The sequence below is a fragment of the Cupressus sempervirens genome, chromosome 6 (genome assembly GCF_028749045.1).
Source record: "Cupressus sempervirens isolate cs-2001-9-10 chromosome 6, ASM2874904v1, whole genome shotgun sequence".
NCBI classification, from domain to species: Eukaryota; Viridiplantae; Streptophyta; class Pinopsida; order Cupressales; family Cupressaceae; genus Cupressus; species Cupressus sempervirens.
Genome location: NC_143123.1, coordinates 488,900,223 through 488,913,931, shown reverse-complemented (window position 1 = coordinate 488,913,931; position 13,709 = coordinate 488,900,223). Strand labels below are relative to the sequence as shown.

General features: G+C 35.0%; 1 long non-coding RNA gene across 1 annotated transcript; it reads left to right on the top strand.

Moving 5' to 3' along the window:
- The first annotated feature begins 9,072 nt into the window (after window positions 1–9,072).
- On the top strand, window positions 9,073–12,453 carry LOC149553165 (uncharacterized). The gene is made up of 2 exons (XR_016353045.1): window positions 9,073–10,027; window positions 12,217–12,453. It is a non-coding gene; the product is annotated as an uncharacterized LOC149553165 (long non-coding RNA).
- The last annotated feature ends 1,256 nt before the right edge of the window (window positions 12,454–13,709 follow it).

Here is a 13,709-nt window from a genome sequence, read left to right as displayed (position 1 = left end):
TTTATTTCTCTGTGACACTAGTAAAAACAACAGAATTTAAATCTAAGTAACACTATTACATCAAACAGCCCAAGCCCTTCAGTGTGCCACCCTTCTGTGGAATCAACCGCTCCCTTAAAATTCCAGGGGAAGACATCATCATTCCAAAAGACCATCTACAAATCATTATACAACTTCTTATGATGGGAAAGTATAGGGATAGAAAGGGAAGTCTGGTGGCAGTAAATCTCTTTGACTAAGCAGTCATCTTTAATAAATTATTGACTGATCAGTCACCCTCAATTGAAATATTTTACACTGAGAAATCCTAAAAATACCACTAATTGGTGATAGCTGTCCTTTACTTTAGGCTCCTTATTGTGTGCTACTGCTAATTCTTCAATTATTTTGGGAATTCTTTATATTAATTAAACTCTTTGCACAAATCCTAAAATACAAGCTGCACTTGATTTTAATTTTTAGCGAAATGAAGTTGAATCACTGTTGCCTGATGATTGGTTCATTAGGGGCGGGCATGATGATTGGCTTCACCTATAAGGAATGCACTGTCTCAATAGTCATAATCTTCATACGGTACAAACAAATCAACTGAAAGAATGGTTGTGCCACCCAGAGTTTAACCTATATGAAATAGATTATGACATGTGTTGGTTTTCAACACATCTTGTTAACCAATTGTTGTTTATACGGCATCTCCATCTCAGCCAAGTACTTTTTGTCACACTTTTTTCACATCCAAATTTGCATGATAGGTTTTTTGACTTTCTTTATCAACATAGATGATAGAGCAAAATAAACTATCTTGGTCTGCGTTCCTTCTTTCCACTTTAATGTTAAAACTGCTAAAAGCTTTGTACTATTGACTTATTTGCCTCCTTTTCAAGCATTCGTGTATTTGATGGTAATACCATTTTAGCTAGGCTGGAAATGCTTTCAACAGACACACAGATGCCTCCACTATTTTATTCCTTGTGGGTTGTGGAATGTTCATCATCCATAGGATAATAATTAGTGAATGTACATTAAGAGAACCTAAAGGTATGATTGCCCTCGTAATCCTTATGGGGACTGCGTACCTTGAAAAAGACAGGCAAATGATGATCATATTATTGTTGTCCCATTTTTACCTATTATCCCCTCTTTGCTCTTTTCCTTATTCAATATATCTTTTTACCTTTTTTGTGTTTCATCGAGGAAGGAAGAGTGGGCATATATCGTAAGAAGGGGAACGTTTGCACAGTGATTAGGTGTGGATGCTGATTAGAATGTTAGAATGTTTTATGAGGGATGGGTGCATTCTTTTAATTCCGCAACACTCCTTTCATTGCTCTTCTAGGTGCTTTTGCTTGGATATAAATAAATACAGGGATAATAGATCCCCTTTGTTAAGACAAAGGAATAAAGGGACATTGTATCCCAGGGATTTAGCCAGATGCGGTTATGGATTCGCCATGATGCAGGACCCTGCAAATGCTGGTAGGAAGCGATTTCCCTAACTACGGATGTGTTGAAGAGCATCCAGAGAAAGTCCAAAGAGCATATAAGCTCATCTAGAGAGCATTCAGACTTTTTGAGCGCCCAGTCATTTAAGTGACTTTTAAAAACATATGTTTAATTGATTTTTTAATTATATTTTTGCTCCTTTTTGCTCCAAGACCCTAAAATGATCATAAAAGCGACCATTCATTGCTCATTCTTCTCATTTTGTTTGCAATTGGGCTTTCTTCTCATTTGGTCTCCATTTTGGCATTTTGAAAGCAAAGCATTATTTTTGAAGAGGATCATTCGTAGGGTGTTTGATAGCTTCAACAAAGGATGTCTAAGCATATAAGTTAGCATTTGATCCATTTCGTCATTTTTAGTGATTTTTTTTGAGATGTTCATGAATTTTTCGACTTTTGGAAGATTCTTTTCAAGTTTTTTCCTTTTTTATATTAAAAAAAAGAAATGACGGAACAAGTTTAGCTATCTTTTTTTAGTATTTTTATATTGTATATTTGCACTTGTATATTTGATGTTCATAGTTTATTTAAATATTTATAATTTATATTTTTTATTTTCTCAGTAGATTCATAGTTCATATTGTGCAAGAATGATCACTATTGGTAGTCAAAGTTCAACATCATGGCAAGGTGAATGAAGTGATAACTTCAATTTTGATGTAGCATCTCCATTATGGACACCACAAGATTATCATAGGTTTTAGTTAGTGGGTCATACATTTGGAAATGCAATGTATGTCATAGTAAACCATTCAACAACTCATATTCATGGGTCAAAGCTCATTTTATGGGCCCTATTGGTAAAGGATTAACATTGTGCAAGAGAAGCAAAGATAGAAACAGGAAGAGGGATGCACAACTACGTAGATTTATAAAAGAACAAGAAATTGTTGATTGTTCAATGAGCAAATACAAAACAAGTTTGTATTAACCTTCATCCACAAAGAGCAAAGTGAATGTGCCCACCGATCATGTTGCATCCTCCAAACTTCCATTTTGGGAAGTGGGAGGGGAAGATGAAAAAGTAGAAGTTATTATTCGCAAAAGAGGTCCGTTGGATCAAGTATTCAAAATGGAGGCAAGAGAGCTTGTTGATGAAACAATTACATGGTGCCTTTATGCTAATGGTCTTCCTTTCAATTTGGTAAGATCACCATATTAGAAGGAAATGGTTGCAATCATCCTTAAAGCGATAGTTGATTACATTAGCCTAGGGTTTGAAAAGGTGCGTACTACTCTTTTGCAAAAAAGAAAAGACTTCTATAGACAAAGCTCTTCAATCAATTATGACATCTTGGAAAACTTCTAGTATAACTATTGTATTTGATGGATGGAAAGACACAAGAAATCAACCATTAATTAATGTGATTGCAATGTACCCCAAAGGGGTAGTGTTTTTGAGGGCGATTGATTGTGAAGGACAAGTTAAGGATTCACAATTCATTTTTAGAATTCTCAGAGGCAATAGAGATGGTGGGTAGTGAGGATGTGGTCTAGCTGGTCATAGATAATGCCAAGAATCGTAGGGGTGCAGGTGCTTTGGTTGAGTCTCGATACGACCATATTTTTTGGACACCATGCATCGTACACTCTCAACTTGGTCATGCAATCAATTGGCACCCAAATAGATTAGGTGGAGCAAATATACCAAGAGGGAGAGGAGATACAAATTTTAAATTGTAATTAGTTAATTTCATTTATTTATTTATTTTGAAGAAGTTCTATATTCATGTTCAATTATCAAATTAATAAATTATTACTTGTTTATAACTTTGCTTTATATTTGATGTCATATTGTGAACTTGCTTATGTTGCTGAGGCTAGATTTGCATCTCATATTGTTGTCATGAGACGATTCCTCAAGGTGTGAACACCATTGAGCCAAATGGTTATTTGTAACCAATGGGGTTGTATGGAAGGCTTCAAATTCAGAGAGAGCCTTAAAGGTCATGAGTATGGTCTTGGACGAGCATTGGTGGGCTTATGTGCAATTTGTATTGGATTTCACTAGGCCTATCATGACTATGGTACACTTTGCTAATATAGATGCACCTTGCTTGGGGGATGTGTATGATGGCATGGACACCAAGGTAGAAAAGGTAAAGCTTTCTATTAAAACATATCAGACTAACCCCACAGAATGTAAAGCCTTGTGCAATAAGGTGGAGGCAATCATTCATCATCATTCTCTGAATAGTGACTAGTTGCTGAACTAACGAAAGATGATCAAAATTGTCCTTGAAAAAGTCACACAAAGCTTCACCAAGCTAGTCCCAGTCTGCAATTGATCTTGTAGCCAATCTTCTATACCATTTTAAGGCTTTTCCTTTAAAAGATGCCGCCAACAGCCTCACATTGACATTATCTTGTGTAATATGATGCAAAGCACACAGATTTTCTACATCTTGAATGTGTTCAATATGAGTAACTTGGTCCTCTCTTGAGAAATAAGGCAAGCTTTTGAGAGCTGCCACTGGGATATCATCATGATTAGTCAATTTCAAGGGGCTGCCTTGATTGAATGCAACAACAGCTCTAGCCATCTGAGTTGGTAGAGTTCTCTTTTGTCTTGGAATTCGGAATTGAGTAACTAAACTACTTGCTAATGTACTAACTCTTGCTGTAGGAGGTTTTGACCTTGCTCTTCCACTGATAAGTCTCAAGTTCTTCTTGTATAAACAAGAGTTTCTTGGACCTTCTCAGCTATCTTGTTTCCTCTTTTGTGAGGAGACAACTCTGTACTAAAAGTTCTCTAATCTTCTTGTATGTCTTCTCATAAAAAATATTAGCACTGATTCTGTAGTCGTCAATTGTGCTTTAGAAAACCTCCAAAGGGCTTGACTTTTGTAGGTTTACACAGTAAAAACCAACAAATAGAAAAATTCAAAAACTGCTCATTCGACAGTCCCATTGGGCATGCCAAAGGCTGTCATCACCTAAAAATGCACCCTTGTTGAGTATGACAAAACTCAACGTTTCAAGGAAACATTGAAACACTCCTAAGCTGTGATTCACTTGAAAATGGAGCAAATCTCTGGATAAGGCCGGTCCCTAGCTTCTAAACTACTAAATTTCCAAGAAAAGGGATAAAGAAACTTGAAATTAATTGATAGAAAAATCAAAGCACATAAATCCTAAAATTGCTTTCATTACAGTAGATACCAACTTTCATAGAAATGAGAACTTGACAATAGCACTAAGTATTATGTAGAAATAATCCTAGAATCACAACTTGTTATGAACCACTTACACATAAATATTTCACTAAGTAGTTGTAAATGACAAAAAACTAAAAAGGAAAAGAATTTCACAAGACAATATTTGAACATTCAACGAATAACATAGCTAACAACCTATGTAATCATCACCTATAGAAAATAGACAATACATGAGACAATGGTTTGAACATGAAGTTATGACAACACTTCAAAATTCTACCCTATCAATCACTTGATGCAGCTAAACTGTAATAACAAGTAGGAAAAGACTTGATAATCTTCAAATAATAGGCCTTCAAATATGTTCACTTCCAAGATAGAGTTACTGAAAATGATGCCAGAAATACAAAGGATAAGAAAAACCATTAAGCCCTCCTCTCTCAATAATCAGAACTGATGCAAAGCTTGGCAACTAAACTTGAATGAGCCCAACCAAATACCATGTTCTGATACCTCTTAGCAGTTCTCAAACTTAATGATGCTCCAACACTCCAAAATGCTTGAAGAGGGACAAACGTTCATGTGACCAGGATGAACTAGGTCTCCCACAAAAATCACTTATGAATGGGTACACAACACTAAGTTAACATATCTTCGAACTTGCAGACTGTCACTATATATTATGTCTACCACCTTTCTATCCATAACAATAGACTAATAATGTTGATTCAAACCATGTGATAGTCGATTTGAGAATGATTCATTAGCTTGTGATTTCTTAGTAGTGAGAATACTGACTAAGTGAACTTTACAACATAGCTCTCCTTTCTTAATTACTAGATCAACAAATCAACAACTGATTGTATTCACTATCTACTTAGTACCTTACGAGTCTACCGAACATGTGATCGACACCTATCTCCATTCAAATGCCAAATACAAACATAATGTTCTTCAACATCCTTTAACCATTCCTTGTTGCAACCATAGTTCTTCAATTCGCATGTCATGTACAACATAATGGTCTTCGATATCATTCAATCATTTGAAACCGACACAAAAAAAATTTGTTTTTGTAATGTTTCCACTACCAGGGTTATCATAACCTGCAAAAAAATTGTTAAAATCATAATACTAACAAACATTATTATACTATTCTACCCTATATCTTAATCCCAACCTTAAAGACATCTCTAGATCGGGTTTCCTAACCCTTAGTTATTCAACTGTCTTCTCTAGAGTGCACTCGTTAAGGTTCACATATTCATATGTTGACATCATCAAAATATTGTAACCATTTCTCATCTAGCCATTCATATAGGGTTACTCATCTCTTGTACTAGCATGAATGCCATTCATGCGAGGATCTCACTTCTTGCACTGGCACTATAAGGTTCAATTTATTCATATAGAGTTACACTAATCTCTTGCACTGGCACAATAGCCATTCATACAAGGATGATAGTAACCTCTTGAATTCCATCTAGCCATTCTTATAGAGATGACCTCAAACTCTATACGGGCACTTAGCCATTCATATAGAGATGATCATAATCTCTACATTGGCACTATAGAAGTTGTAATTAATTAGATGTACAAGAATTTATATTGCTATCTTGACATCCACCCATTAATCCTCTTATGTTTGATAATAGTAGATTACCAATATCATTATTGAAAAAATATAAAAACAATATCATTCTTCTATATTTCTATATCTATCTATATATTTAATGTTAATCATTATTAAATACATGTTTATGTATAAGAAACATAAATAATAATAGTAAGAGAAAGACATAATAATAAATCACTTCATTACCTTGACTTAATTGGTGGCTTAAGTTCTTAACTCCCCATCTTTATGGTCCTTAATGTCTTAAATACCTTTTTCGGCTATGTACCTCCCTCGCTTGGTGGCTATGTCATTTTGTATTAGCACCCGTTGCTGATGTGGTGTCCGAACTGTCCTTGGTCAATTTGTTCACCTAGCTCCACGTCACTCACAAATTATTATCGTCTGCTTATACAATCTTGTGCTCTAGACCAATGATAGGTTGATAAAAAACTGTTTGTTCAGAGAGTGTTAGTCTCTTCCCTCATTCTTCAGATATATTGATGGCATTGTCTTGCACTCTACCTTCATGAGACCATGCAGCTTCGTGAGCATACTATACAGCTCCAACTTTGCTCGACTTCGACCCCTACGCAGCTCATCATCTCTTTCTTCAATCCTACAATTCCTACCTGAGGATCAAAGTGACCTCTCTGCACTATCTCGATTCACACTAGATCTGTGAGACCCCGCAGATATTATACTTGGCAACGTCCCTTTAGTAGACCTCAGAGGCAACCTTCCAGAGTATCTAATTGCCCTAATGGCCACCTTTCCACTTTGGACAACTTCTTGCCTGTGATACGTTCTTAGCTGTTGTTATTTCCTTGTCTTAGTTCTTTTGTTGTTTTGCTTTCACGTTCTTTCTTCAAACACCATTTGGTGCTCTCCTTGCTAGCGTTTGCCCTTTGTGCTATTTCTAGTCCCTTAGACCCTCGTTGGTCTCTTGTTGGACATTAATAAATTTATCTTATCTTATCTTAGCTCCGTCCTTGATGATAGTGTAAGTGTTCTTGTGAGCATCATACATAGTGTTATTATCATATTGCCATGCCCTACCTAAGATCAAATGACAATCTTGTAGTGGCATTATATCACATTCAACTACACCATAATAATCCCCAACTTTGAAATGAACATAAGTCTTCTCTAAGACATCAAACCATTGACATTTACCTAAACCAAAAGCTCGATAAGGTGCTTCATGTTGTATCCTTTCTAGACCCAACTTCTCAACCATCTCAATTGAAACCAAATTATCAATTGAACCACTATCCACAATAACTTTGCATACCTTTCCTTTGTATCTACACGTTGTTTGGAAAATGGAATGGCATTGTTTGTTCCTGCTCCTTTCTTCTTCTTTCTCCATAGCGATGAAAATTGCACTTCAATCTTCCATCATACACGAGCCCGAAAAGATCTTGTTGAGATCTGATACCACTTTGATGTAGAGCTTGGCAACTATGCTTGAATCAACCCAACCAAATACCACGTTCTGATACCTCTTAGTAGTTCTCAAACTTAATGATGCTCCAACACTCCAAAATACTTGAAGAGGGACGCACGTTCATTTGACCAAGATGAACTAGGTCTCCCACAACAATCACTTAAGAATGGGTACACAACACTAAGTTAACATATCTTTGAACTTGCAGGATTGTCATTATATATTATGTTTGCCACCTTTCTGTCCATAACAATTGACTAATAATGTTGATTCAAACCATGTGATAGTCAATTTGAAAAGGATTCAATAGCTTGTGATTTCTTAGTGATGAGAATACCAACCATGTCAACTTTACGACATAACTCTCCTTTCTTAATCACTAGATCAACAAATCAAGAACCGATTGTATTCACTATCTACTTAGTACCTTGCGGGTCTACCGAACATGTGACCGACACCTATCTCCATTCAAATGCTGAATACAAACATAATGTTCTTCAACATCCTTTAACCATTCCTCGTTGCAACCACAGTTCTTCAATTCACATGCTCTGTACAACGTAATGGTCTTCGATATCATTCAATCATTCGAAACCAACATATAAACAAAATAAATTCTTGATTATCGGTTATTAATATGCAAGAACCCGATATAGACCACAATTTGTTTCAAACTTCGAATGAAATCAATAATGAATCCCTGGTTTTGAATCGTTCTCTGTTATGATAACCGATATCAAGAGTCGATTCACATCCAACTAAACATAGTTCTTCTAAATCCAAACTTCAAATACTAAGGACTACAAATTTAACAGAGTTCCAAATTATGGTGAATCTATTTCATTTTTGACGTGACCATTCATGAATGTAGGAACATAGAAATTGTAAATCATTTAATGAAACATCCATAAAAGTGAACAGTCATAGAGACAATCAGATGTAAATACGAAATATATTACATTTGTCTTTTCGTATTACATTGATCATCCCTTTCTTTCATCGATTTCTCTTTTCCTTCTATCCCCCCGATTACATAGCCGAGATCTTGGTTTTAAAAGATCCAAAAACAATAACCTCTAAAATTGACTTGCACAACCTATAAACCAACTTCCTAAATGACCTAACTGCTCTAACCGTTCTTCAGTTGAAGAGTATAATTATGGATACTAATTGTGTCGTGGAGTTGAAAACTAAGTTGTCAACTTCATGATGATTACAACCTTGTATTATAGCAAAATGTGCTCTTCTACCCGATTCTTAACAACTATTAAAAATATTAAGATTCTACCCAACGGTTTTATATCCATATTGATACCAAATGGCTTAGCAAGGCATATGACCATGAAAAATAACCACTTATAATCCAAAATCTTCAAAATATTGTCGGTCTCGTGATGCAGCTGCATCAAGAATTGACTACAATAATGAGTGAAAACTCACTAAGTACCCACCCACAATAACTTGGGCCGGGTCCATGAAAATAACCAGTAGAAAAGGGACTAGAACCTTCCAAAAATGAAGTCAAACCACTCAAACCACTCCACAGAGTCATAAAGAGACCTATGAATCACTCAAAACTGCTGCAAAAATAGTCTAACTAGCAATAAAAACCCCCCAAACTACCATAACAAAGTCAAATTCGACCAACAAGCTCCTATATTCCCTCCATATGACTCTAGTTGATTCATAACTCCTAAGTCAAACATAATATCCCCATAACCCCTACGACTCAACATTATGATACATGTCATATTTAACTCTTTTCCTTTATTTGCATTTTAAAATAACAAATATATTAAATAATTTATAAACACCATTTAATACCTTGTTTTGCGATGTGCACTCAATGCAAAATGTAAAGTGTTTTTAAAATAAGCACCTAACTCCAAGCATCTTCTAAATCTCCCCCCACGACATACTTGGAAAAGAAATAAAGAAAATAAAACCCATAAAATGCATCGAACTTTCAATCTTATAAAATTTGGTTCGAGGCAATATATATTGCCGACTCAACCTTGAATTCATTTCATTCTCACATTTTGGACTTCTGGAAAGCTCAAGTAAGTCGGGTTTGAGCGTTTAGTTCATACTTTCGGCGCACCTTCATGGCCAAATCTAGAGTGTTTTTACTGCTGGAAGTTGGCATTTCTTAACCATTTTATCCACATTTGTAATTTCTCAGCCATTCGTGAAGAATTCTGGAATTTTCATGTGGCCACAATGAGGGTTTGTTCGATTTTTCTTCTCTGCCATTTTCTAAGTCAACCATGGAGAACAATGGATGCATCTTTTGAACTCACAGGTACAACTTTTCCAACTGTGGCTATACTACTGTTGCTAAAGATTAACCAAACATTCTGCGAAATTTTTATCTTAGCGATTTGGGACACTTTTCTCGTGTCTTTTTGGATACAACTAGAGCTTTTCATGGCCACCATTACAAAGTTTGATCCTTTCTCTGACATACTCACATGAGGGTGAGGTTTTCTTGTTCATATTGTGGCCTTGGATATTACATTTTGAGCTTTCTAGAAAAGGTTTCTACATGTTTCTTTTCACGTTTTCCTTTTCTCTTAACTGAAAGTTATGCCTTTCTAACCATTTTCGCCCCTGGGGTTTTATATGTTGAAAACTTCTGCTGTTGAGCCACCATCCGTTTAACTAGTCCACTATTTTGGCGCTGACATGAGCTCTCAAGGAACTGAGCGTGAGCTATTCTCGTGCCTTTTATCACATGCCTCATGGCATGACTTGCAAATTCTGTGTTTTTTCCTTCACCGCGGCTTCTGCATTTTCCTCATTTCACACTTGATGCAGCAAATACATTTGGACTCCATTTTATACAGACATACAACGTAAAAATATGTCAAATCTGTGGCCATAATTGATTTTTTGAAGATATGTTCGTGAATCCTTTGCAATTGAATCTATTTTCTATCATTGAGGGTTTCCAGAGTCTAGACATTAGCGCTTTTTCCTTTCCATTATGAACCCGAACTAGGTTTTTGTACATGTAGTTTTGTTGAACTCTCTCTTTCTCTCTTTCATAGCAAACATCTTATCTTCATATAGTTGTAGCATTTTCTGCAGTGTGAAATGAATTTTTTACAATTGCCCCTTATTAACTCTCTATTTGGTTGCTACAGGAAACAAGTCAAGGATGAGACCAAGATTTGTTCTAAACTTTGGGGATCTCCTTTCATAAATTTTATACGACATATTCTTGTGCATGCTTGTACATGAATCTTCTCAATAATTTTGAAAGTTTCTTTGGCAGAAATGATCTTTGACAAAAATTACATTTTTGTTGAATGACATGCAATGTTCTGTCTGATAATTGTTTCTCTTTTGTGTTAACTCCACTTCACGTAGAATAGCATTCATCAGATTCTTGCTTTTATATCTTGTTAAACCGTAATTAGCATGTTTGTGTTTTTTTTAATCCATTCTGGATCTCTTTACACACTATCTTGATAATGCCTCCTTTCTTTTGACATGTCAAAGACACACCATTTTTCATACAGATACAGTTGTAGCTTTACTCATTTTCGATTTGCAATGTGGACTTAAACAAAACAAGAACACTAGGAGCATTATTTTTTCTATATGTTAAAAATGACAAAAATGATGATTCCAATCATGTTGAAACTCTATCCTTACAGCCAAAATGTCTTTGTAATGTCATTGTGAATTTTCTATAGCTCTCTTCTATAGCTCTCTCATGTGGCATATGATTGTTTCCTCCTATTTTGGCATTGAAGATAGTTCTCTTAGAATACAACTACTTCCTTTTGTTGTTAATCCCTATGATCTCTCATGCTAATAAATACTCATTGCTACAAACCTTCATGTTGCATGTTCAAAAATCATATATATGTTCACACTTATGATCAATGCTTACACTTGTAACTGAAAGCATTTAAATAATTTCATACTACCATGCTTTTTTGATTTCATCTTCTATTACCATATTCATAGAATGCTATGGCTCCTTTTATTTTAGCATCATTGCGACTTGTCCATTTTCATTGCATTCATCAGTTCACAATTACGCTAATCGTTAGACTTTCTTTCTACATTATGATATTATTTTCTCTAAGCAATATTCACACTGCTGCATCTTTGACTATTTTTTAGCTATAAGGTTTCAAGTTAATGATTATTTGTCCCTTAAATAACTAAATTATTCATTTCTTTGATTTGAATGCTTTACATAATAAAATGTTTCAAATTAAAAAATTGATAAGTCCTATTGCTATTATGTACGTTCCTTGTTTTATCTAATATCTATCGATCGGGCTTGAACCCTTGTGAGAGCCACATACTACGTCTACGTGACATTGATCTTTTGACTGCACATGACATGAACAGTTAGAAAAATAAACCAAGGCTTAGGATTTTAGATATAGATACAAATGTAGGGTAGGATGGTGCATTTTCTAGCCATTGCTTATATCTTTAAGATCTAACCCATTTTTGTTACACTTGTAGGTTCTAGAGAGGAAGCGTGGATAGTGGAACAACGAAAGCAAGCGCATGGTTAACTAACAACATGGCCAGTCATTCTAGGAAATGACTCACACCCATGACCCCTCTTACTTTCATATTTCTTTTCTGCAATTGTATTTATAAAATTAGACTTTGATTTATTTTTCTTTTCATGGGTTAGTTTCACGACCCGTGTGAAACATGATGAACACTTAATGAATAAATTACATTTTCAGAAAAGATTATGATTTACAGTTTCTCTTTGTGATGATTTTCCTCTTCATTATAAAATGTAATTTATAGGCTTGAACTATCAAGTGTTTTTCATACCAAATGCATGATCATAAGCATTAGATAATAAACCATTTTCAACAGTACAAATCTTTCTGTTTGAGTTTGTAGGTCAAACAGATAACACATACCTTCTTATGATGTGGCCATCTTGATTGAAACTATATCTTTTTCTAGGGAATACAGTATAATTCGTTCCTTGGTTTCCAAATATGGCTCTAGAATTACTCCTTCATATGTAACCACCTCTATAAGATCCTCCTCTTTCACAACTTTCTCCATTGCCCTATGTTAGAGTGGTTTCTCCACCTTTATTAGACACAACATTCCTACCAAAAGTTCCCCATTCTCTATAATCTCTGGAACTTATATTTCTTTGACACTACTCCCCTCTTTTTTAAATTTTGTCTTCAACCCTTAGTGCTAGTTGAAAGAATTTATGGACTCTATCGGGGGTTGAGATACTTCTCTCATATTGGATATTTTACCTCAGGCCATTCAAATATATGGCTAGTTTCTCCACTTCATTTACTTTCTTCTTGGCTCTCAAAATGAGCTTTTTAAACTCTTCTAATTTAGATCTAAGTTCTTTGATTTAGGTTTTGTAACCTTTTTTTGCATCTTCACTTTATAGTCTATAGGTAGGAATTGGATCTTCAGTCTGATTTTCATTCTTTCCCAAGAAGTGATCTTCTTATTCCCACCTTGCACCCTTTCTTCTTGCATTATGTTACACCATACTAAGGTTGATGATTTTAGCTTTTCCTTTGCAATACCAACTTTCTTATCTTCTAACTCTTCTTTATAATCAATAATTATTTATTGCACTATCCAATCTAACAATTCTTATCCATTCAAGTTACCATTAAAGATAGGTAACCCATCAAAATGATCCTTACTAATATATTTAAAGGCATTTAGAAATACCTTTTGTTCTTTAGATATCCCCAGAGATACAATCAACCTCTATAATTGGACTTTATTCATCTTCATCATTAGCCATGTATCCCCTTTCAATAAAATTTCTTTTTTCATTCTCATTATCTTTCTTGGATTCTTAACCTTGAGCTTTTGTGATAATTTCTTGAACCAACTTCCTAATGACCTTCGGATTCAACATTTTAGAGGCATTATTATAGCCTTGGATATCTCTAGAAACACCAATTCTTGATTTTGTGACATACACACAAAATTCTTACAACAAT